The sequence below is a fragment of the Dendropsophus ebraccatus genome, chromosome 4, assembly GCF_027789765.1.
Source record: "Dendropsophus ebraccatus isolate aDenEbr1 chromosome 4, aDenEbr1.pat, whole genome shotgun sequence".
Taxonomy (NCBI): domain Eukaryota; kingdom Metazoa; phylum Chordata; class Amphibia; order Anura; family Hylidae; genus Dendropsophus; species Dendropsophus ebraccatus.
In genome coordinates this window covers 68,268,123-68,289,808 of record NC_091457.1, presented here as the reverse complement: position 1 = coordinate 68,289,808, position 21,686 = coordinate 68,268,123, and positions in this window count along the sequence as shown.

Sequence of the window (21,686 nt, the reverse complement as noted above, 5' to 3'; positions counted from 1 at the left end):
CTTAGATCTTGTTTTAGAATGTTTTAATGGATATTGCAAATGCCATTGGGTCATAAGCTGAAGGTGTGGACATAGATGTTATAGCAATGCCCATATTAACATAACAGCCCAGAAGACTCTTATTTGGAGTAAAAGGTAATATATTTCACTCGTATTTCCCACTAGTTATAGGACATAGGTTTTATTCATTGTCGATGTTGGTTTTCCATATTATGGATTTAATAGATCTGCTTTGCCTATTTCATTGTTTTTCATCATTATGAACATTATGTCTTCTTAAACCGGTACCTTGAAAGTACCTATAACTTGATGCTCAAGAGATGAAAACATTTTTATGGTTCTATCCTCATTATTATTTTTATACAGTACATGTGAGTCTGCAAAATAAAGTGTAGTTCGTGGAAATTCTAAATTTAATGGTAAAAAAAACAAAAACAAAGCATTTTTAGGAAACCAATAAATCTTACATTTTAGCATTTAATAGACAGTAAAGGCTTGGCATGAATAAACTATTAAAGCCAATAGCAAAACAGAGAATTTCTTCACTCATCAACCTTCATCAGATACATCTGACATTATTGACATTCGCTGGACACCATAGCTGAAAACAATAATATGATTTGCCTGCATTTAGCTCCTTGTTATGTAATATTAATATCCTGTTAGTTCAATGCCATGTTAACCCATTGCTCCCCAGTTAAATCCTCTATCACCAGAGCCGTAAAAATGTCTGGCCCATCTGTAGACACTCTTCCTTTCCACAACAGGTGTTTCCTTACCTGTGACCTCATGGAAAGTCACTTGGTTGGGTTACAAGCTGTTCCCAGAAGAAAGGACATCTCACTTGGCTGAAGTCCATCACCTTCCTCTTCCTTTCTCACCAGAGCTGCCAGTTAATTCTTTTTGAAGAGTCATACTGATGGTTGTCAGTGAAACGTTTGGTCCCATGCCTGTATCATGTGCTTGAGTTGTCAATGTCAAATATAGTAGTAAAATGGTTTCTTTATTTCTATAACTATTTGCAATATGGCATGTTAGGAATAGAAACTATGTGCTTTACTTTATCTAAATGTTTTATATATGTATTAAGGGATACGTTGATGTATATCGTTGGATACAAACCAGTTTAAGGAATTGACTACATGCAAAATACATGTACATCATTACATTTTTCATCATTCATTTCTTTTCTCTTTTTTCTTTCACTAAAATATTGTTCTGTGACTTTTATTTTATTTTATTATACATTTTATTTCCAAATGGGGTTGTTTTGCAGTATGCTAAATATAAATATACCATGGTGCCATTTTGTGCCAAGATAAATACACATAAATGCAAGGTGCTGTGCAGTGCTCAAATAATACCCTCCTACAGTGCAGTATAGGGTTCAAAGAGAGGACAGAGTATACTAGAGAGGATCCAGATGTGACTTTGTTGCCTGTTGATCTAGATACTGTATTTTCCGGAGTATAAGACGACTGGGTGAATAAGAAGACCCCCAATTTTTCCAGTTAAAATATAGATGGGGCATATACTTGCTGTATTAGACTACCCCTCTTGCAATGCACAAAAAAAAAATCATAAAAAACATCAGACAGCAGCAAGATCTGAGAGGCAGAGAAGGAAGTACAGTAATACCGGTAGGATACAAGGGCGGGCCAGACGGGTGAAAGAGGTGCGTTTTTCTGGGCACAGCGCCACCCAACTCTTTGTTTTCCATACCCAAGACACCTGCGGCTTCCATACCCCAGACATCTACCCTTCATATGGTCGCCACATACAGCGGGGATGCAACAGTTTTTTAGCTCCCCCCCCCACCATATGTGGCAACCACAGATTCTCCAGTCCGGTTCCACAGTTTTCAGCATCCGCCCTATAAGACGAAACCCGGCGTATAAGACAACCCTTGACTTTTGAGAAGATTTTCCTTGGTTAAAAAGTAGTCTTATACACAGGGAAATACATTACTCGCATAGACATTTTGAAAGGACACACATCAAATCTGCAACCTACAGTTGAAACTTTCTGTTTTTCAGCTCTAACAACCTATAAGGTCATATAGGTAGTGTTCCCTAGTTGAGATTCCCTATCTGCTAGCCACAGCAGAATGCATTTAAAGTGTTAATGTAATTTGTAAAAACCTTTGACATGTTGTCCAGACATGTACAAAAGTTTAAAATTAACAGGGGTCTCAGGCCACCTGCTCTGATTGTAAGCTATAGCTACTGTAGGTGAAGCTTGCAGCATGGAGTGGCTGCCTAATCCGAATGATAATAGTAGACTCCTTTTACTGGTCCGATTTGGCAGCCAGCCCAGCAGTAAAGTGCACACTGGCACGCTTCACCTAGCTATAGCTTATGATTGGAATGGATGGACTTTGAAAAAGACGATTTTTTGCCTCTCGACAACGTCTAATTTTTTTTTACAAATGGCACTAAAACTTTAAAGTGTTCCTGTCAAGAAAAAAAACTTTTGAAATGTCATCAGACATGGCGGCAACGACACGTATGTTTTCGTATAAAACACGGCTGTAGTTATATGAAAACATACGTAGTGTGAACATAGCCTAAGGATGCAATCAGATGCATTATGAATAAATGTTTTACACACTGTGTGCAGATGATTGTAGACATCATATATGGTCCTGAAAAACTACTGAACATGTGAATGTAGCCTAACTCATGTCAAGGGGGGAGATTTATTAAAGGGTGTAAAATTTAGACTGGTGCAAACTGGCCACAGCAACCAATTGCAGTTCCTCTTTCATTTCACCAGAGCTGGAAACTCAGCTGATTGGTTGCTGTGGCCAGTTTGCACCCATCTAAATTTTACACCCTTTGATAAATCTCCCCCAAGGTGTTAGGTTTTGTATCTCTTTGTAACCCATCTCTCTCAGAAACAGATATAACTAAGAACAAAATTAGCACAACCCAGGAACTTATTAAATTATATTGTAAAGAATTGAAATTGCCCAAATGCGAGAGGAACCATCAGTAACACACTGAGAATGCTATGTGCACATGGCTTTTGCATAATCTGTTCCACAGGACAAAAATCCCATGTTCGCCGTTGAAAGCTCTCAGAGGAAGGCATGCAATAAAATTGTCATTTGCAGGTTCATGCACAAACCGCTTTGATTTTGTAATCATTAGCAAGTTGTAGTCTGTCCTGATAAAAGTGCTGTCGGCAGCACGGGTGCTAACTGTAACTTGCTAATCATCCTCTTTCCCTGCTTGACGTTGTCTTTGAACAGATTGTAAAAAATGTTGGCTAAGTTGCTCTCCAACAAGGCCTTGGTTAAATGCTCCCAAGTCTGGCTGTGTAACACACCGGAACTGACAAAAATTGGCACGTCTGGAAGCAGACCATATCAGAATCCTGCTCTGACCCAGTGATTGGGCAATTCTGAGTCATCAGCAGATGCTCCTTCTATCTGCATGTTGGTATCTTCAAGGACATTAGTCAAACTTGCAAGCAAACTATTCTAATTAATAGCTTGCTTGCAAAAATTAAAATAAACACTATCTCTCAAAAGATATCCATATACTTATCAAGTGCCCCTTGGTATACAGAGTATATTTGCATTCTTTAGTGAAAAGCCATAACCACACTTTCATTTTTTTTCTTCAGTTATCTCACGGTTACACTAAAGAACTATTATGTCATCTGATTATATGGTTTTCTGTTAAAAGCTCATATCTGGTTCCTCAGCAGTTCTGTAGCAATAATTTCAACCTCTAGTTCTTAGGACATCTGTAGCATGAGTGGACACAGACTTCATAGGGTCCCTGCCCTATGGGACCCCCAAAAGCAAACCACACTAGCACACTCCACCGAGGCGCATATAAAACCAGACACATCTATATATGCTGAAAAATTTCCACCTTTGCAGTGTTTTGTGCAACCATTTGCGAGTACTGTGCAAAAAGGGTCAGTCTTGCCATTTCTGGGTCCCTAAGGAAGCTGACAGCGTGAGTTATATGCAGGGCCGTGGATCGGTGCCAGTACAGTAGTGCAAACGTTTAAACAGTTTCAGAGCTCCCGGCATAATAAATTGTGATGCTGTGGTGGTTCCGAGGATCAGTCCACAGAATATTGTCTGTGTGGACAATATTTTGCAGATGTGTGAATAGCCCCTTACTGTGTGGGGAAATTTTAACAATTTTAACCCTTGCACTGAAAACATATGTCACTGCATGCTGTTTTAGTCATTACATACAGAACAGAAGTATAATTGGTGTTGCAAAAAAATAAGACCTCATATGGGTCTGTAGGTCAACATATGAAAGCCTTTCAAATACAAAGGGGAAAAAACAAACAAAAAAATAAATAAAGAGTTACACCCAAATATATGTATAGTAATCTAACCCTTTATTTCCTTCAACTGCTGGCAGACACTATACAGCACATGCAGTGGCGTAGCTACCATACAGGCAGGGTAGGCAGTTGCTATGGGGCCTATGCGTGTGTCCTTCTGCTTAACTTTTTATGTACTGCAGTTTGTAAGTGACTTACAGTACATGCTGCAACACAAAAAAGGCTTAACAAGCACAAGGAGATCTGCTCTGATAGCCCCTGACCTCTGTTCTCCACCTGTGCCATCAAGTAGGAAAATGTGCAGAGTTCCCTGCAGAGGTCAGGGCTTATCAGTGCACAGGCAGTAAAGCAGATATAACCTTGTCTTCTGAACCTTGGGTCACTTACACACTGCAGTACATAAGGGGTTAAGTAGAAGGTAGTCTGCTCCTGCACCTATATATTTAACCATAAGGGCTCCTAATGGCCCCTTATAGGTAAAAACCGTGGATTGTCATAGCAAGCAGCCATTGGCTCTCTGCTCTGCTAGTCACTCTTGTGGCTGCAGTCAGGATTCTGCCTCTGGCCACTAGAGATTTTCTTTTTTGGCCACATCACCGATATATATATATATATATATATATATATATATATATACACAGTGCTTTATCTTGTGCGTAGGGCAAGGGGCCCCTTAAATTATTTTGCTATGGGGCCCCGTGAATCCTAACTACGCCCATGTACAATAATACCCACAGTACTGTAAAAGTGCATCATGGAAAACAAAGTACAATCAATTAGCTTTTATCACAAGGATGACAGACTCTAGATCTGAATATCCCTGTTACGATTTATAGGTTCATACTGGACCAAGCTAGAAGCATTAACCTCCAATGTTTGGCATGCAGTAAGTGATGACTTTCTGAGTTTCATCTGAGGACTGTTTTTTGGCCCAACTGCAAAGTAAAATAATTTAGAAAAGATTAGATGAAATTGAATGCTAATCCTATGAATAGAACATGCGTAGCACGATGTGTGCCAGGTTACAAGCAGCCTTTCGCCTTCATCCTTTCTTCTTAAGGTTATTTGTAACACCACAATGAAAACAAGCATCTAATCCTGAAATTCAGTACCTCTATGACCACAATGAAGACTATATTCAAGCTGGCTTCACACTGCCTGAAAATCCTTGCGTTTTTTTTTTTTTTTTTTGCAAAAAACACTAGCGGCCAGATTTTAGCTGGAGGTTAATGGAACTTTATGATCTGCCTTACACACATGCCACTTTTTCCCCTTCTCTCTGGCGTAATTGAGGCTCTGAGGCAATTTTTCCAAAACGCACCATGCTGAGGGTGGGGCTTTTTTGCAATCTGTGACGTTTTTTTCTCCCATAGATTGTTCTGGATTTCTCAAATATTTTCCAGTCTGATCCTTCATTTGGTAAGTTCCGGTGGTCTCCTTTGACTTCCTATATTGGTGACCACAGCATACATACAGTAGATGCAATCTGCAGAATATCTATCTGTAGTCACCAATGCTTAGCAGTTGGATTATTACTTCTACAAACTTCCAGGGGGTTCAGGACACATCATTGCCAGCAGTACTTCAGGGAGAGAGACCCCCACAGTCAGGGGGTTGGTAGTTTGTGTAAATCCCCCTGACTTGCACTTCCCCTAGAACACACTGTAAATGCCTCTAATGTTCTTTTAGCAACGGAGGAACAACAAGATTCTCTGTTCCTGTGTAGATAGAATCACTCTTTATTGAATTACTTGTTTGTGTTTAATAATAAGCAGATAGAATCATTTCTAGCGCCTGCTCCATGAACTGAAGTCAGAGGGAAACAAAGGCTATATTAGAGGGATCAGTGTGGTCATCTCAGTGCATGCTGGTTTGGATGGGTATGTGTGGTTTTTCTGTAGTAGGTCTTGTATCAATAGACTTCTTGTTGTCTGTTCAAACCCTCACGAGGTTACATGAGGACTGCTTCAACTCAATAGCCTTGCCCTCTGCCATTGTGTTTTAATATAGGTTTATAGTCAGAGATATATTTTGCCTGCAATTATTCATAACCTCCCAGTATTTTCTATAGGCTTTTTCTTATTGCTTTCTGTCCTTTGTCTGCATGACAAGGGGTCATTGTTTACAAGATGGATGGATGAACCAATTACCGTACAAGTCATGAATTTCTAACTATAAACTGGTGGGATGTATGTACATTCATGGTCAATGTTAAAAACTGTCTTTATTTCCAAATAATGCAGTGCAGACACCTATAGGTCTTAACCACAGTTTAACCCATGACGTACTGATTAACTATGGTCTTAATTTTTTTTTTTTTTTTTATGGTTTTGATTGACTCTTACATGATTTCTTCCAGGGGGACTGGGATAAAAAATGATGCAATATTGTCTTCCTTTTGGATGTTGTTCTTTTTTTTTTTGGATATGAAAATAAAAAGTGAGGTAATAAAAAAAAAAACTATGGTCTTAAGTATTTCCTTCAGCTAAACAACACAGTAAATCTGTTTATGGCCTCATACAAGCAGTGAATCTGGGGGCCAAGCTGTGTAAAAGAAAATGAAGTCCTCTCAACAAATTTGTGTGTGTTTGTGTGTTAGAGGCTGCTACACTGGTGCAAATACTCTCGGTTTGGCCAGCAGTATAATGTGTATGGGGGACTACCGTCTCTACACCAACAGATGATGTTGGTGGAAGGAAGAGTTGTTCATGATGGATTTCTGTCTTGAGGACCCCTTAATGTGGCGACATGGTACACTCTGTTTGATCAAATAGTTTGCTAAGATCCTCACTTTTCTAAAAAAAAAAATTACATCTTAATTTTTAATATCGACAGAGTAGGTGTTTACCGTGTGTACGCTGGGAGGAGTATATACAGTAGGCCCTTGCACCTGTGGGTTGCTGTTGCACCTTTTGTTTTTTGTCTGTACTTAAGCCACAAGCAGCGTGCAACCTGCAGTGTGAACAGAGTCATAGATGTGCTGCCAAAATTTCCCATTTTTTTTCTGTTGAATGTGGGGTGTGTGGCTACCTCCTGTTGGCTTGCACGCCACCCATGTCCCAAGGCTGCTATAATAGAGATCATTTGGTTCCTATCTGCCCAGTTGTAGGCCTATTCAGCCCAGGAGAGGCCATTACTAGTGTGAAAATGCTAGAGTAGGGACCATGTCTAGAGGTTGCCTTAACATGGCGACATGGTACACTCTGTTTGATCAAATAGTTTGCTAAGATCCTAATTTTTCTAAAAAAAAATAAATAAATAAATTATATTTTAATTTTTAATATCTACAGAGCAGGTGTTTACCGTATGTACGCTGGGAAGAGTATATACGGTAAGCCCTTGCACCTGTGGGTTGCTGTTGCACCTTTTGTTTTTGGTCTGGATTTCTGCAGTCTGTCCCTAGTGTTCTGTGAGTGATAAGTCACTGTCAGAGCTGTCTAGCATATTCAGTCGGGTGCCATAGACTTACATTATAAGCCTGACTGATCATGTGATACAGAGCCGGGAGAGGAGCGCAATTAGAGCAGTCTTCTCCCATCTCGTTCCCCCGATTGGTACGGGTATGAACACTCAGACCCAGACCACTCAAAAGTTTTGACATGTCAAAAGCTTTCTATGATGTCAGTGACAATTAAAGGCTAGTTTCCCATGCTGTACAAACAGTGGCCGTTCCCTGTAAACATCCATTGTTTAACACTACCTATGGCCGGAATTAATGATCATGATTGTTAATTCCAGCCATAGGTAGCGTTAAACAATGGCCATTAACGCAGGGTGGCTGTTGTTTATACAGCATCTGAACATAGCTTTAATATGTAGCAGAATAGTCTAGGTAGGGATCCACTTTTCTTCTTATATTTCCTAATAATGCTGAACTCTGAATTCCTAGGAGCTTCACATCTTAGACAATGCAGACTAAAAGTATATATCTAGAAAAGAAAACACAGTTAACTGTATAATTACTGCAAGAAAGCTCCTTGGCGTTAGACTCTTTAATGAGACCAAGCAAATGGCGGTGACGATGACCTCTGAAATTAACTTCTGCTCTTAGTCTGTGCAAACATATTACTGAGGACATGTTTGTGTTACTGTGTTATGCATTAATATGACCTAGTAAATTATCTAATTAGCTGCACATATAGATGACAGAGGAGCCACTAGGAGTATTTACAACACCTTTGTACTGCCATTTATCTGAATAGGTGGCATGCCAAACTGTTCTAATAAGGAGTGATTGTGGCACTCGAGAGCTGCTCGGAATAATGAGAGGGGTGCTACATATTTCTTCCTGGCCGGGCTTTGTTTCATGGCTTCAACTGTGCTCAACTTCTTTACATAGTGCATGTTTGCTAGTATTTTAACCACTTAACTCCTAGTATTTAATACAGGTACAAGATTTGGAAACTATCGTATAATTGCATAAGAGGATGTATAACCTACAGTATGTGGTGAGTAGGGAAGGACATACGTTATATACGTTATAATGCTGCACAATGTTTGAAAGCTGTATTCTATGTGGCCCCAAGATGATCATAGGAAATGTTCCTATATTTAGTTATGTAGTGATATACTTATTTTCAACCTAATAACCCACAAGGAAGGCCTCCAATTTCCTATTGCTCAAACAAATGTTCTTTTAGTCCAGTAAGTGACACTATATAACACCATGGGCAAGAGTCCTGTTTGTATTAGTAACCAGTGGGCAAATGCTCAATTTACATTTACCCATAGAAAAGTTCGCCCTTCAACTCAAATTACTGATCCTTTGTGCTCTAGTGATATATTTTCCAGCATGTCACATAGGTCACTAACAGGATTAAAGGGGTTATCCAGTGCTACACAAACATGGCCACTTTCTTCCAGAGACAGCCCCACTCTTGTTTCCAGCTTGGGCGGGGTTTTTCTGCTCAGTTCCATTGAAGTGAATGGAGCTTAATTGCAAACTGCACCTGAACTGGAGACAAGAGTCATGTTGTCTCTGAAAGAAAGTGGCAATGTTTTTGTAGCACTGGATAACCCCTTTAACCCCTTCACGTCAGCAATCTGTATATATACGTTCTTATTGCACATGCCCCGTGCAGTAGGAATGTATATATACGTTCCTGCTTTGACGGGGCTTTGTGAAGAGAGCGGGATCGCTGCAGGGATAGCGATCCCGCTCTCATCTGTGTACAGCACCAAAGATAATGAGAATCAGCTGCAATCCCGCAGCTGACCCCCATTAACCCCTTAGTGACCGCCGAAACGGCGGTCACTAATGGGCCGATGCCGCCGCTGTATTTTATCTCCCCCCACCGTGAATCGTGGTTGGAGATGAAATAAGTAAAATCAGACCCCAGATCAGCCCCCCTAGTGCCCCGATCACTAAACCCCCTCCCTGCGGCGGCCATCAGATTCAAGATGGCCGGCGCCATCACTGTGAACAGACTAATGTCTGTTCACAGTGATCAAATAGTAAAAATGAATGAAAGACCCATGCTCTCCGCCACCGGAGGTAGTGGAGAGCATGGGGCAGTGATCGGGGACCCCCCTGTGGGGTCCCGGTACAAGCGATCAGCGGTATATACTATATACCGCTGATCACTTGTGCCATGTGCTCCCCGGCACTTTTTATCCCCTGTCACCATGAATGATTGGTGACAGGGGATAAAAAGTGATGTGCCCCCACCCCCTAAGTCGCCCCCCACCCCCCCTGTCTCCCCGTCCCCCAGTCACCCTCCCCTACCCCATATACTCACCAGATCCTGGAGCTCCTTCCTCCTCGACGTCCTGGCTGGTTATGAAGTGCACGTGCGCTCCACAACCAGACAGCTCTGAAAATTTAAAGTGACAGAGCCCAATTTAGTCTCTGTCACTAAACTATGATTATTGTGATAGAAAATATCACAGTAATCATAGTAATATAGTGAAAATGAATGTATAAAGCACAAAAAGTGACAAACATACAAAAAAAAAACACACACACACACACACACACACTTTTTATTATAGTAATAATTGCAGTTTACTCCCAAATTACCCCTAACCCCCCAGATTACCCGTAACCACAGCAGGTTGCCCGTAACCACCGCACGTTGCCCGTAACCACCCCAGGTTGTCCGTAATCCCGTCAGATTGCACGTAACCCCCCAGATTACCCGTAACCACCGCAGGTTGCCCGTAACCACCGCACGTTGCCCGGAACCACCGCATGTTGCCAGTGACCCCCTCCAGATTGTCCGTAATCACCCCAGATTGCCTGTAACCACCCCAAATTACATGTACCCACCCCAGATTACCTATAAACACTTTGTCTATCCGTAACAATTCTAGATTGTCTATAACCCCTCCAGGTTGCCCGTAACCACCGCAGGTTGCGCATAACCACCCCAGGTTGCCTGTAATCATGCCAGATTACATGTAACCCCCCAGATTGCACGCAACCACCGCAGGTTGCGTCTGACCACCGCACGTCGCCTCTGACCACCGCACCTTGCCTCTGACCACCGCACCTTGCCTCTGACCACCGCACGTCGCCTCTGACCACCGTGCCTTGCCTCTGACCACCGCAAGTTGCCTCTGACCACCGCACGTCGCCTCTGACCACCGCACGTCGCCTCCTACCACCACACCTTGCCTCTGACCACAGCACGTTGCCACTGACCACCGCACGTTGCCACTGACCACCGCACCTTGCCTCTGACCACTGCACCTTGCCTCTAACCACCCCCTCCAGATTGCCCATAACCACGCCAGATTACAGGTACCCACCTCAGATTACCAATTAGCACTTCAGTTTATCCGTAACCACAGCAGGTTGCCTGTAACCACCCCAGATTGTCTGTAACCACCCCAGATTGTCTGTAACCACCTCAGATTGTCCGTAACCACCCCAGGTTGCCTGTAACCACCCCAGATTGTCCGTAACCACCCCAGATTGTCCGTAACCACCCCAGATTTTCCGTAACCACCCCACATTGTCCGTAACCATCCCAGATTGTCCGTAACCATCCCAGATTGTCCGTAACCACCCCAGATTTTCTGTAACCACCCCACGTTGCCTCTAACCACAGCAGGTTGCCTGTAACCACCCCAGATTGTCAGTAACCACAGAAGGTTGCCCGTGACCTCCCCATGTTGACCGTATCCACCCCAGAATACCCGTGACCCCCCCAGATTAACCGTAACCACCCCAGATTACCCGTAACCACCTCAGACTGCCCGTAACCACCTCCAGATTACCCGGAACCACCCAAGACTGTCTGAAACCACCCCACATTACCTGTAATCTAATTTTTTTTTATTTTATTTTAGTAACTGCGCTCTTCTAATAACTATTACTAGCTGTGGTTTTGCTCCAGCAAATTGGCACTCCGTCCCTTATGAGCCCTGCTGTGTGCCCATACAGTGGTTTATGCCCACATATGGGGTACCGTTGTACTCAGGAGAACCTGCGTTACAGATTTTGCGGTACATTCTTTCTCTTGTTCCTTGTGAAATTTAGAAATTTCAAACTAAACCAACATATTATTGGATAAATTCAAGTTTTTCATTTTTACTGGCTAATTTTGAATACTTTCCTCTAATACCTGTGGGGCCAAAATGCTCATCCTACCCCAAGATGAATTCTTTGAGGGGTGTACTTTTCGAAATGGGGTGACTTTTTGGGGGGTTCTATTCTGTAGACATTACAGGGGCTCTGCAAACGCACCTGGCGCTCAGAAACTTCTTCAGAAAAATCTGCACGGAAAATGCTAATTGGTGCTCCTTCCCTTCTGAGCCCGGCTGTGTGCCCATACAATGGTTTATGCCCACATATGCGATACCGTTCTACTCAGGAGAACCTGCATTACAGATTTTGGGGTGAATTTTCTCTCCTGTTCCTCGTGAAATTGAGAAATTTCAAACTAAAGGAACATATTATTTGAAAAATTCGAGTTTTTCATTTTTACTGTCTACTTTTGAATACTTTCCTCTAATACCTGTGGGGTCAAAGCTCACCACAGACTAAGATGAATTCTTTGAGGGGTGCGATTTCCAAAATGGGGTGACTTATGGCGAGATTTTACTCCGCTGGCACTACAGGGGCACTGCAAACGCACTTGGCGCTCAGAAACTTCTTCAGCAAAATCTGCATTGAAAAAGCTAATTGGCGCTCCTTCCCTTCTGAGCCCTGCTGTGTGCCCATACAGTGGTTTATACCGACATATGAGGTACCTTTTTACACAAGAGAACCTGCGGTACAAATTTTGGGGTACTTTTTTTCTCTTATTCTTCGTGAAATTGAGAAATTTTAAACTAAAGGAACATATTATTGGAAAAAATCGAGTTTTTCATTTTTACTGTCTACTTTTGAATACTTTCCTCTAATACCTGTTGGGTCAAAATGCTCACCACACCCCAAGATTAATTCTTTGATGGGTGCACTTTCCAAAATGGGGTGACTTATGGCAAAATTTTTCTCCGCTGGCACTACAGGGGCACTGCAAACACACCTGGAGCTCAGAAACTTCTTCAGCAAAATCTGCATTGAAAAAGCTAATTGGCGCTCCTTTCCTTCTGAGTCCTGCTGTGTGCCCATGCAGTGGTTTATGCCCACATATGAGGTACCTTTTTACTCAGGAGAACCTGCGTTACAAATTTTGGGGTACTTTTTTTCTCTTGTTCCTCTTGAAATTGAGAAATTTCAAACTAAACGAACATATTATTGGAAAAATTTGAGTTGTTCATTTTTACTGTCTAATTTTGAATACTTTCTTCTAACACCTGTGGGGTCAAAATGCTCATCCGACCCCAAGATGAATTCTTTGAAGGGTGTACTTTCCAAAATGGGGTGACTTATGGGTTTTTTTCTCTCTGCTGACACTACAGGGGCTCTGCAAATGCACCTGGCGCTCGGAAACTTCTTCAGCAAAATCTGCAATGGAAAAGCTAATTGGCTCTCCTTTCCTTCTGAGCCCCGTTGTGTGCCCATACAGTGGTTTACGCCCACATATGGGGTACTGTAGTACTCATGAGAACCTGCGTTACAAATTTTGGGGTGCTTTTTCTCTCATGTTCCTTTTGAAAATGAGAAACTTTAATCTAAACGTATATATTATTGGAAAATTTAAATTTTTCATTTTTTTATGGCCTAAAGGTGAATACTTTCCTCCAGCCCCTGTAGGGTTAAAATGCTCATTATACCCCTAGATTAATTCCTTAAGGTGTGTGGTTTCCAAAATGGGGTCACTTATGGGGGTTTCCAGTATACAAACCTCCTAAATCAACTTAAAAAAAGAACTGGTCCCTAAAAAAATCAGTTTTGGGAACTTTCACGAAAATGTGGTAATTTGCCGATAAATTTCTAAGCCCCGTAACACCTTAAAAAAGTAAAATATGTTTATGAAATGAAGCCAGAATAAAGAGGACATATCGGTAATGTGACTTAGTAACTAATTTATGTGATACGACTTTCTTTTTTTAGAAGCAGAGAATTTCAAAGTTCATAAAATGCTAATTTTTTCAATTTTTCATGATATTTTGATGTTTTTCACAAAAAACACACAAAGTAGTGACCAAATTTTGCCACTAATATAAAGTGCCATATGTGACGAAAAAACAATCTGAGAATCGCTAGTATACGTTAAAGCATCACTGAGCTATAAGAGCATAAAGTGAGACAGGTCAGATTTTGAAAAATGAGCCTGGTCTTTTAGGTGCAAATAGGCTTGGTCTTGAAGGGGTTAATAATGATGCTAGGAGGTTATTGCAAAAAGTTGCTTTCAATTGAATGTTACTCTACCTTCTGTTTGCACTCTCTTGCCAACAATATTAAATTGAAATCCCAATGTAGTCACCATGCACAAGACCTCATGGTACCAACTACAAGTAACTTGCTCTCTGTGTGCTATTGTAGCCATGTTGGTAACAATATATGAATATTTAAAGGACAACTCTACCCTACAAATTATTTAACTGATTATAAAATGTATTGTATGTACATCTGTTTATCTGATGACCTGTTACGTATAAGTGATAAGGCAGATCACTCTTGGTAATATACATTTTATGAATACTCAGGAGCAAGCAGCAGTTTGGCATTTAAACTGATACTAGTAAACCCCAAGCTGTGATACACAGCTTTCTTTGGCAAGTAAATAAAGGGAAAAGACACCAGAAAATAATGCTGGAAAATGGCCATTTCAGATTTAGACCTTAGTGTAACACAAAAATAAACAAACTCACCAAGAACTATCCCTACAATCTTACTTTATTGTGAAAAGGTCACAGTCCATCTGTTTGTCTGCTGCTTCCAAGACATCTGATAGTGATATTCTTTCTTAATTTTAACCCAGTAAGAGACACAGTATTTTTTTATTTTGATTTACTAGGGGAATCTAATTTCTTCCAGATGCCCTGCTAAGGCATAATAACACTGCACACCGCATGGGGGATTATTACTGATAATACAAAATGGCTTTAATGAAAGTTTGAACTTCAGAGGCTTGGTTAAATCATGTACGACGAAGAATATGCCAAGCAATACAATAAATGTATGCATGCAACAGTTGGAGAACCTCTTCAAACAACAGGGACCTCTATTCTTACCCTTTTTTATAGGAAGGTTCTATACAAAAATGGTATGTTGGGCCTAATCCTTCATTGATCTCATTATTTTCCAGCAACTTAGCCTCCAAAACTGACTTTAGGTTTCCAGCTGTGGAAGTGTGGAAGAGTCATCAGGTCCTATGGGGTCTGGACAACGCAGAACTGGAAAGCAACAGAGACCAGTGAGGGACTGAAAGTACTGTAATGCCAACTGTGGGCAACCAGAGATATAGCATGTTTATTATTTTTTCCATCATCCCCAGTCATTATATTGAAGATCAGAGCACTTCACTTCCACTCCATCATTAATAGAGATAAATGCAAATGCCGGGCAGGACAATACTAGATAATGGTGGGGGCTGCGTTCACACTACGTATATTTCAGTCAGTATATGTATATTTCAGTCAGTATTGCAACCAAAACCAGGAGTGGATTGAAAACGAAGAAAGGATCTGTTCACACAATGTTGAAATTGAGTGGATGGCCGCCATTTAATGGCAAATATTTGCTGTTATTTTAAAACAACGGCTGTTATATTGAAATAATGGGCGTTATTTACTGTTATATGGCGGCCATCCACTCAATTTCACCATTGTGTGGACAGATCCTTTCTGTGTTTTTAATCCACTCCTGGGTTTTGTTGCAATATGAGGACCACAATACTGACTGAAATATACGTAGTGTGAACATAGCCCCACAATGTATTTGAAAAATATTTCAACTTTTGCATGGACGTAAGTATTCAGAACCTTTGCTATGATACTCAAAGTTTTGCTGTGAGGACCTAATTTTTTTCTTTGTTCACCTTTGAGTTGTTTCTGCATCTTGATTGGAGTTCACCCAGACTTGAAATGGCCCACTGGAAAATTAGGTGATTTCCCAGTGGGCCCCGAGCAGCTAGGCAGGTTACAGCATTTGTCTGTGCTGCAGAAAGAGGAGGGGGTAATAGTGGTATAGGGGATGGAGGCACAGATAAGGCCCTAATAGTTTATGGGGCCAGAGGTGGGCTCAAATACTATTTTTATGGCACAGAGGGGGTCTTACAGGGCCGGCCTTAGGGTAAATGGCGCCCTGTGCGAAACCTTTCTTTCGGCGCACCCCCCCCCCCCCGACACCTTTAAAGTAACATAAAGCTTCCTGCCCTCCAGACAACACCCATCACCCGACCCCCCTGCCATGCACACAACTACCCACACCAAACACACAACTACCTTACCCCTCAGCCATACACACAACTACTCTGCCCCCCAGCCATAAATGCAACTACCCCTCCGCCATTCACACATCTACCCCCTCCAGCCATACACACAATCACCACCCCCAGCCCCCAAACAACTACCACCCTCAGCTCCCCAAACTACCACCCCAGCCCCCCACACAGCTACCCACAAATACACACAGACACACAGTACATGCAGACACACACATAAGCCTCCACGCCAAGGGTCTATTCATACAAGGGCAGGTACACTAAGGATTTTCTGCAGGTTTGAGTGCAGAAAATCTGCAGTCTATCAGCAAAGTGGAAATGAAACTTAAAGGGAAACAATCAACCCAATTGGGCGATATGGTTCCCAGGAGCGCTGTATAAAGCTCCTGCAGCAGCCGCGGCACGTACCAGCCGCGGCTGCTGCAAAAGCTTTATACCAGAGAAAAACACGTTTTATTCCCTTGGTGCGTGACAGGCAGAGGCAGGGGGGTAGTCATCTGGGTGGCTCACCGTCTGTGTCTAGTCACCACTCTCTGCCTGTCAGCACGCTCAGAGGGATGATTGACAGGAAGAGAGGTATGTTACTGGCCTCTATGGCCTCCGCCCAGATGACTACCTTCCCGCTTCTGCCAGTTGTGCGCCTGGGGAATAGAACTCATTTTTCTCCAGTATAAATATTCTGCAGCAACTGCGGCCGGTATGTCCTGCGGCTGCTGCAGGAGCTTCATACAGCGCTCCTGGGAACCATATCAGCTCAATTGGGCTAATTGGTTCTCTTTAAATGTCTTCTTCTATGTACACACAGACACACGCCAGAGCTATGCACACACACAGACACATGACAGAGCTATGTACACACACACACACACACACACACACGACAGAGCTATGTACACACACACACACGACAGAGCTATGTACACACACACACACACACGACAGAGCTATGTACACACACACACAGACACATGACAGAGAAATGTACACACACACACAGACACGCCGGAGCTATGTATACACACACACACACACACACACGACAGAGCTATGTATATACACACACACACACACACACACACACAGACACTTACTTTTCATGCTGGCCTCCAGGCTCCAGGCCTGCACTTATCTCCATCTTCCTCTCCTCATGACTTTGCAGCCTGCAGGCCTTCCCCCTTACCTTCTGCACCGACTGCAGAGCTGTATAAAGGAGGGGGCAGACATCACTGCAGGGGGAGGGGGACCAGGACAGAGAAGAGGGGGCCACAGCTCTTCACTGGATCTTCTGTGGTATGTCCAGCCTGGGAGCTGCTGAGAGGGAGGGGGGGCATCCACGGAGAGTGCAGGAGGGGGAGGGGGGATGGAGCCGGTCTCTTCCCTATGTCTGGCAGCTGCTGGAGGCTCCTCAATCCAGCAGGGGCCCTCAGCAAGCCCACCAGGCATGAAAGAGGGCGGGCGGCCAGCTGGAAGGGCGCTCCAGCAGACAGGCAGCACATCTAACGTCCATAGATGTGCAGTGCAGCTCTCTGTCTGCCAGAGCGCCCCCTAGCTGGCCGGGAGTGAGGCGCCCTGTGCAAGTGCACAGGTCGCACACCCCAAAGGCCGGCCCTGGGGTCTTATACTATATGGGGGCCAGTGATGGGCCTATCTAGTATGTAAGGGCACTAATGCAGCTGCAGCCCTAGGCTGGGTTCACACACAGTATATTTCAGGCAGTATTTGGTCCTCATGTCAGGTCCTCATAGCAACCAAAACCAGGAATGGATTGAAAGCACAGAAAGGCTCTGTTCACATAATGTTGTAATTGAGTGGATGGCAAATATTTGCTGTTATCTTAAAACAACGTCTGTTGTATTAAAATAATAGCAGTTATTTATCGTTATATGGCGGCCATCCACTCAATTTCAACAATGTGTGAACAGAGCCTTTCTGTGTTTTTAATCCACTCCTGGTTTTGGTTGCTATGAGGACCTAACATGAGGACCAAATACTACCTGAAATATACTGTGTGTGAACCCAGCCTTGGCAAAACTGTATGGGGGCAAGGTAGGCCTAAATATATTAATTAGAAATTAGTTAGTAAAAGCAGTATACTCCCAAAAAAATGACAGTATATATGAGCTAAAAATTTCACACAGCAGTAATCTGTTCAGTATTTTTTATTGTAGGCAGAGAAAAACAATAAAGGAAACAATAAAGGAAAAATTTGTACCTCCTTTATTTGTTTTTGTTTTTTTCATATGGCTCACAAGTACTGATAGAGAATACTGACTAAAACACTAACTACTAATACTATATACAGTATATTTGATTGGGCAAGATTTGGAAAGATACACCGCTATCGATATAAGGTCTCACGGCTGACAATACATTTCAGAACAAAAAACAAGCCATTTGGTGCAAAGAACTGCTAGTAAAGCTCAGAGACAAGGTCCTAAGAGCAGTGGATGGCTACCATAATTCTTAAATGGAAGACATTTGGATCAACGAAGAATTCCTGGAGCTGGCCGCCCCAAACTAAGTAATCAAGTGGTAAGAGAGGTGACCAAAAACCCAATGATCACTCTGGCTGAGCTCCAATGATCCTATTTGCAGATGGGAAAAACTTCCAGAAGGACAGCCATTGCTACAGCACTAATCTGGGCTTTATGGCAGAGTGGTCAGAAAGAAGCCTCTCCTCTGTACAATCCCACCTAGAATTTGGTTAAAAAGCACCTAAAGGTCCCTCCTACAGTAAAAAATTCTCTGGTCTGATGAAACCAAGACAGAATTTTATGGTCTCAATTTGGAAACAAGGCACTGCTCATTAACTGCCCAATACCATCCCTACCATAAGAGCATTATGCTGTAGAGGTGTTTTTAGGTGGCTCGGACAATGAGACTGATCAGGGTGGAGATAAGACAATCTTTAACCCCTTAGCAACCCATGACGTACCTGATACGTCATGGTGCCACGGGGGGTGTTCAGAGCGGGGCCCCGCCAGCAATCTGCAGCCGGGCAGTGCCTCAAATTAAGCACAACATCCCTGGTGTCTAGTGGCACGGACTTCCCCCCCATGATGCGATCGCAGGGGGGAGATCCGTTATTCTGGCGGGCCCGGGCCTCAGCGTCGCAATGATGCTGATCCCGGCTCGGCAATAAATTGCTATGGCCTGCAGCAGGCCATAGCAATCTATCACTGATTACAATGATCTTTGCTGTGTATATACACAGCATTGATCTCTATGAGAGATCAGTGCTTTGTATATACAAGTCCCCCAGGGGGACTTCTAGTTTATGTAAAAAAAAAAAGTAAAAAAGTGTTTTTATTAATAAAAAATCCCCTCCCCTAATAAAAGTCCAAATCACCCCCCTTTTCCCATTTTATAAATTATTAAATAAACAAATAAATAAACATATTTGGTATCGCCGCGCACGTTATAGCCCGAACTATTAATTAATCTCATTCCTGATCTCGCACGGTAAACGGCGTCAGCGCAAAAAAATTCCAAAGTGCAAAATTGCGCATTTTTGGTCGCATCAAATCCAGAAAAAATGTAATAAAAAGCGATCAAAAAGTCGTATATGCGCAATCAAGGTACCTATAGAAAGTAAACATCATGGCGCAAAAAATGACACCTCACACAGCCCCATAGACTAAAGGATAAAAGAGTTATAAGCATGGGAATAGAGCAATTTTAAGGAACATATATTTGTTAACAATGGTTTGAATTTTTTAAAAGCCATTACATAATATAAAAGTTATACATGTTACATATCGATGTAATCGTAATGACTTGAGGAACATGCATAACCAGTTAGTTTTACCATAGGGCGAACAGCGTAAATGCAAAACTCCCCGAAATCAAAACAAAATCTTTTTTTTTCAATTTGACAGCGCAAATGATTTTTTTCCGGTTTCGCTTCATATTTTATGGAAAAATAATGACTGTCATTGCAAATTACAATTTGTTTCGCAAAAAATAAGAGCTCAAGTAAGTCTCTAGGTGAAAAAATGCAAGCGCTATGGACTTTTAAACATAAAATGTAAAAAGCAAAAGCGCAAAAACGAAAATTGGCTTTGACCTTAAGCGGTTAAGGAGTTGAGGGTGGAGCAGAAAATGCTGCTCCTCAGTGTTCACTTCCTTAGCCTTTCTTTCTCAAAAGGTATACTTCCAATATGTGAAAAGGCAGTAAAGTTACAGCCAGGGAGCAGAATGCTTGAGCCATCTGCTTCCCCCCTTCTAACCCCTTTATTGAAATCCTTATCCAGAGTGCCCTAAACTTTAGAGTACTATTACATAGGCTGATGGGGGCTCAATAATAACTGTAAACAAGCGCCGATCTGCTAGATCGGCGCTGGTTAACTGGGCTTATTACAAGGGCCCGATAATCGTTTAACAAGGGCTGCATCGACATTGTTACCGATGTCCTTGCAGCACTTGCTGCATGGCTGCTCAGCCAATCACTGCAGCCATGCCCTGCAGCATGGATAGGTAATGTATAGAGTTTGGAAATTGTTGCGGCTGACCGCAAACCGCTATTACACGTAGCGATGCGCGGTCAGTGCCCGACAATTATTGGTCCAAACCTATATCAACGATCAGCCGATGATCGTTGTCATCGGCTGATTATTTTGTTTATTACATGGAGCGATAATTGCCCGGATAGGGCTGATTCGGACGATTATCATTCCATGTAATAAGGCCCTTAGACTTGGCCGAAGGTTTACCTTCCAGCAAGACAATGACAAGCACACAGCAAGACAACACAGGAGAGTCTTAGGTACAACTCTGTGAATGTCCTTGAGTTGCCCAGCCAGAGCCCTGATATGAACCAAATGGAGCATCTCTTGAAAGACCTCAGAATATCTGTGAAGGAAAGGTCCCCATCCAACCTGACAGAGCTTGAATGGATCTCCATGGAAAAATTGCAAAAAATCCCCAAATACACATGTGCTAACCTTGTGGCATCATACCCAAGAAGATTTCAGGCTATAATTGCTTCCTAAGGTGCATTATGGGGTATTAAGTACAGAATAATGGGATTTTTTTTAGCACAAGGCTGCAATATGTGACACAAGTGGAAGGGTCTGAAGACTTTACAAATGCATTGTAGATGGGGGTTCCTAACTAGTCTAATACATGGTTAACAGAGCTGAAACCTGTTTGTAAAAGACACTAATACTCCCAATGTGTGTTTGTCAAGGGAAGTATCTTAGTATAAGTCTAGGATAAAAATGAAATAAATGGAACTAGACAGTGAAGCTTTCTGAAACGTAAATCAAAAAGCAGATTTAGGTGAACATGGTGCATTGCATGTACTCAGCATATGCTGTAGTCGTTTCAGTAACTTTAATATGTAGTACTTGCAGAGGACAATAGTTTACAGTCGAGGGCCCTAAAATAAATCATAATTTATGCTGTTCTGCATGTTTAGAGCCAAGATCTGAGACCTTGGGATCTGCACAACAGTGCTACCATCCCTATTACTAAAGTTAATATAAATATCCAAATGCCCAATGTTTCCGTGACACGAAGCAGACATCAAGAATAAAAACTTTACAGTTCAGAGTTGTCCCAGACTCTTTTGTAAAATAGAGTTGCAAG